We start from the raw sequence: 6,000 nt of genomic DNA, 5'->3' as shown, positions 1-6,000 counted from the left end.
AAGAGGGGAAGGAGGTGGGACTACAGTAGCAGAGGTGATCAGCAACTAACCAATGGCAATGGTCAATGGAAGAGTTCTAAAATATGCCAGAATTTTGATCCTTTTTTTCTTTCTTTCTTCGCATCCTTCAAACTTGTTTTTTTTCTGTTTACATCTTAATTGTCACATACATGTTCAAATCACATACTGTAAGACTCAAAACCCTGAACGTGCTGTTGTAATGTGGAGCTGAATTCTCTGGGTCAGAAAGGTGGCTTTAGAGAGCTGCATTCAAGGTGTTAAATAGATTTAGAGAGCTGGATTCAAGGTGTTAAATCCCTTTACGTGTACTTAGTTCCAGGCTTTAAATTCCCTCGTTATTTCCATGGAGCAGGCATTAAGTGGAAAGAGATGAAAAGCGTTGTATTTTGCAGCTCCATGCACTCCTAATCATGGACAATAGCGGATAATCTCACTAAAACATTTCCATGTGTTCCCAGACTAATGTATTCTGACTTTTGTTTATTTAACATATTTAAAACCCAGGAGATGTATTTCTTCATCTGCATCAATATAGTAGTTCACATATGGGTATCAGAGGTAAATGCTTTACTGAAAAAATATGATGATTCATATTATATGGCATGTAGAATACAGGCCTATTCTGTATGTCAAACTTTTTTTTTTAAGGGGGTAGATCATCTCTCTATCTTACCCTATATGTTTTCATTCTGTTCATGACATACAGTCAAATATATTCATTATTACTATTAAGACTGGATGAAATACCTAAGTTCAAAGATTTCACTTTGGTAAAACTTTAACATCCCCGTAGGGCCTAGAAACTTTTTACAAGACGCAGGTGTGCTCTCACTTTCATTATATTCACCCTTAATTTCCCATTGTGTACCCCCCTGCAGTGCCACAATGCTCTGTCTTTACTGGGCTGCATTAAAGACTTCCTTCCCTCACTTCATCATTGACCTCTCACTGATAGAAAACACATTGGGCTGCACCTAGGGAGAATGGCTGGCTTTTAGAACAGAGGGACTCAAACATTTTATTGACCAATAGCCTACAGCTGAAGCCACATGTGGCGGCAGGTGGCCTAGCGGTTAGATCATTGAGCCATTAACTGAAAAGTTGCCAGTTCAAGTCTCTGAGCTGATAAGGTGAAAAATGTGTTGTTCTGCCCTTAAGCAACAACTCCCGGGCGCCCAATATGGCAGTACTCTGTACCTCTCTAATTCAGATGGTTAAAAATGGAAGTGAAGTTTCAGTTGGACCTTGAATGGGATTGTACACACCAAACATTAGGAACACCTTCCTAATATTGAGTTGCACCCCCCCCCCCTTTTTGCCCTCAGAACAGCTTCAATTCGTCAGGGCATGGACTGCGTTCCACAGGGATGCTGGCCCATGTTCACTCCAATGCTTCCCACAGGTGTGTTAAGTTGGCAGGATGTCCTTTGGGTGGTGGACCATTCTTGATACACATGTGAAACTGTTGCGTGAAAAACCCAGCAGCGTTGCAGTTTTTGACACAAACCGGTGCGCCTGGCACCTACTACCATACCCTGTTCAAAAGGACTTCAATCTTATGTCTTGCCAATTCACCCTCTGAATGGCACACATACACAATCCATGTCTCAGTTGTCACAAGATTTAAAAATCTTCCCCTTCATCTACACTGATTGAAGTGGATTTAACAAGTGACAGCAATAAGGGATCATAGCTTTCACCTGGATTCACCTGGTCAGTCTGTGTCATGGAAAGAGCAGGTGTTATTAATGGTTTGTACACTCAGTGTAAGTTGCCCATTAGTATTATGATTTATGTTTCTATCTCATTTACTTCTGTTAATGTTCATGATTTGTACTGTTTCATGGATGCTTTTCCAAAATAGTAGAGTGTAAACAGTTTGTATGCATGAGTCCAATTCTGCACACGCAATAGGGCCTACCCAGTAAGCAAATTACATTGAAAAGACGTTGAAGTTAGGTTCACTTTAAGTTCTGAATGGAAAGTGAAAATGTGTATTTTCCGGACATTGAAAATACGTATTTTCCGGATATTGAAATCAGGTTCATTTTCTGTTCTGAATGAAAGTTGAAAATACGTAATTTACAGACATTGAAAATACATTGTTATTATGAGCTAGGCCTCCTGTAGCTCAGTTGGTAGAGCATGGCGCTTGCAATGCCAGGGTTGTGGGTTCGATTCCCCTGGGGGGCCAGTATAAAAAATGTATGCACTCACTAACTGTAAGTCCCTCTGGATAAGAGTGTCTGCTAAAATGTAAATTATTAGTTCCATTTAATATAGGAAAGAGGAGCCAACTGAAAATTGCAACAGAATATGTATTATTGTTCCCATCTGTCACATGCACTTATATTAGCTTTTTCAAAAGCTTTAAAACTGTCAGCAATGACTGTGATACAGTGGCTTGCGAAAGTATTCACCCCCCTTGCCATTTTTCCTATTTTGTTGCCATACAACCTGGAATTAAAATTGATTTCTGGGGGGTTTGTATCAACTTGAGCGTGCATAACTATTCACCCCCCCCCCAAAGTCAATACTTTGTAGAGCCACCTTTTGCAGCAATTAGAGCTGCAAGTCTCTTGGGGTATGTCTCTATAAGCTTGGCACATCTAGCCACTGGTATTTTTGCCCATTCTTCAAGGCAAAACTGCTCCAGCTCCTTCAAGTTGGATGGGTTCCGCTGGTGTACAGCAATCTTTAAGTCATACTACAGATTCTCAGTTGGATTGAGGTCTGGGCTTTGACTAGGCCATTCCAAGACATTTAAATGTTTCCCCTTAAACCACTTGAGTGTTGCTTTAGCAGTATGCTTAGGGTCATTGTCCTGCTGGAAGGTGAACCTCCGTCCCAGTCTCAAATCTCTGGAAGACTGAAACAGGTTTCCCTCAAGAATTTTCCTGTATTTAGCGCCATCCATCATTCCTTCAATTCTGACCAGTTTCCCAGTCCCTGCCGATGAAAAACATCCCCACAGCATGATGCTGCAACCACCGTGCTTCACTGTGGGGATGGTGTTTTCGGGGTGATGAGAGGTGTTGGGTTTGTGCTAGACATAGCGTTTTCCTTGATGGCCAAAAAGTTCAATTTTAGTCTCATCTGACCAGAGTACCTTCTTCCATATGTTTGGGGAGTCTCCCACATGCCGTTTGGCGAACACCAAATGTGTTTGCTTATTTTTTTCTTTAAGCAATGGCTTTTTTCTGGCCACTCTTCCGTAAAGCCCAGCCCTGTGGAGTGTACGGCTTAAAGTGGTCCTATGGACAGATACTCCAATCTCCACTGTGGAGCTTTGCAGCCCCTTCAAGGTTATCTTTGGTCTCTTTGTTGCCTCTCTGATTAATGCCCTCCTTGCCTGGTCCGTGAGTTTTGGTGGGTGGACCTCTCTTGGCAGGTTTGTTGTGGTGCCATATTCTTTCAATTTTTTTATAATGGTTTTAATGGTGCTCCGTGGGATGTTCAAAGTGGGTTCAAAGTTTCTGATATTTTTTATAACCCAACCCTGATCTGTACTTCTCTACAACTTTGTCCCTGACCTGTTTGGAGAGCTCCTTGGTCTTCATGGTGCCGCTTGCTTGGTGGTGCCCCTTGCTTAGTGGTGTTGCAGACTCTGGGGCCTTTCAGAACAGGTGTATACTGTATCTACTGAGATCATGTGACAGATCATGTGACACTTAGATTTACATTTTTTATTTCACCTTTATTTAACCAGGTAAGCCAGTTGAGAACAAGTTCTAATTTACAACTGCGACCTGGCCAAGATAAAGCAAAGCAAAGCAGTTCGATAAAAACAACAACAACACAGAGTTACATATAGAATAAACAAAACGTACAGTCAATAACACAATAGAAAATCTATATACAGTGTGTGCAAATGTAGTAAGTTATGGAGGTAAGGAAATAAATAGGCCATAGTACAAAATAATTACAATTTAGTATTAACACTGGAATGATAGATGTGCAGAAGATGATGTGCAAATAGAGATACTGGGGTGCAAATGAGCAAAATAAATAACAATGTAAATAACAATATGGGGATGAGGTAGTTGGGTGGGCTAATTACAGATGGACTGTGTACAGGTGCAGTGATTGGTAAGCTGCTCTGACAACTGATGCTTAAAGATAGTGAGGGAGATAAGTCTCCAGCTTCCGAGATTTTTGCAGTTCGTTCCAGTCATTTGCAGCAGAGAACTGGAAGGAATGGCGGCCAAAGGAGGTGTTGGCTTTGGGGATGACCAGTGAGATATACCTGCTGGAACGCATACTACGGGTGGGTGTTGCTATGGTGACCAATGAGCTAAGATAAGGCAGGGATTTGCCTAGAAATTATTTATAGATGACCTGGAGCCAGTGGGTTTGGCAATGAATATGTAGTGAGGGCCAGCCAACGAGAGCGTACAGGTCACAATGGTGGGTAGTATATGGGGCTTTGGTGACAAAACGGATGGCACTGTGATAGACTACATCCAATTTGCTGAGTAGAGTGTTGGAAGCTATTTTGTAAATGACATCGTCGAAGTCAAGGATCGGTAGGATAGTCAGTTTTATGAGGGCATGTTTAGCAGCATGAGTGTAGGAGGCTTTGTTGCGAAATAGGAAGCCGATTCTAGATTTAATTTTGGATTGGAGATGCTTAATGTGAGTCTTGAAGGAGAGTTTACGGTCTAACCAGACACCTGGGTATTTGTAGTTGTCCACATATTCTAAGTCAGAACCGGTTGCAAGCAGCGTTCAATTGAAGAGCATGCATTTAGTTTTACTAGCGTTTAAGAGCAGTTGGAGGCCACGGAAGGAGTGTTGTATGGCATTGAAGCTCGTTTGGAGGTTTGTTAACACAGTGTCCAATGAAGGGCCAGATGTATACAAAATGGTGTCGTCTACGTAGAGGTGGATCTAAGAGTCACCAGCAGCAAGAGCGACATCATTGATATACACAGAGAATAGAGTCGGCCCGAGAATTGAACCCTCTGGCACCCCCATAGAGACTTCCAGAGGTCCAGACAACAGACCCTCCGATTTGACACATTGAACTCTATCTGAGAAGTAGTTGGTGAACCAGGCGAGGCAGTCATTTGAGAAACCAAGGCTATTTAGTCTGCCAATAAGAATGCGGTGATTGACAGAGTCAAAAGCCTTAGCCAGGTCGATAAAGACGGCTGCACAGTCATGTATTTTATCGATCGCGGTTATTATATCGTTTAGGACCTTGAGCGTGGCTGAGGTGCATCCATGACCAGCTCGGAAACCAGATTGCATAGCGGAGAAGGTACGGTGGGATTCGAAATGGTCGTGATCTGTTTGTCAACTTGGCTTTCAAATACTTTCGAAAGGCATGGCAGGATGGATATAGGTCTGTAACAGTTTGGATCTTGAGTGTCACACCCTTTGAAGAGGGGGATGACCGCGGCAGCTTTCCAATCTCTGGGGATCTCAGACGATACGAAAGAGAGGTTGAACAGGTTAGTAATAGGGGTTGTGACAATTTCGGTGGCGGGGGGGCATGGGCAAGTTGCAGCGGAGGGTGCAGAGCTGGTGGCCGGGGTAGGGGTAGCCAGTTGGAAAGCATGGCCAGCCGTAGCAAAATGCTCATTGAAATTCTCGATTATCGTAGATTTATCGGTGGTGACAGTGTTTCCTAGCCTCAGTGCAGTAGGTAGCTGGGAGGAGGTACTCTTATTCTCCATGGACTTTACAGTGTCCCAAAACTTTTTGGAGTTAGTGCTACAGGATGCAAATTTCTGTTTGAAAAAGCTAGTCTTTGCTTTCCTAACTGATTGTGTATATTTGTTCCTGACTTCCCTGAAAAGTTGCATATCGCGGGGAATGTTCGATGCTAATGCAGTATGCCACAGGATGTTTTTGTGCTGGTCAAGGGCAGTCAAGTCTGGGGTGAACCAGGGGCTATATCTGTTCTTAGTTCTGCATTTTTTGAATGGGGCATGCTTATTTAAGATGGAGAGGAAAGCACTTTTGAAGAACATC

The sequence above is a fragment of the Coregonus lavaretus genome (genome assembly GCF_964263955.1).
Source record: "Coregonus lavaretus genome assembly, chromosome: 20".
In the NCBI taxonomy this organism is placed as follows: domain Eukaryota; kingdom Metazoa; phylum Chordata; class Actinopteri; order Salmoniformes; family Salmonidae; genus Coregonus; species Coregonus lavaretus.
Note: the sequence above shows the minus strand (reverse complement) of the source record.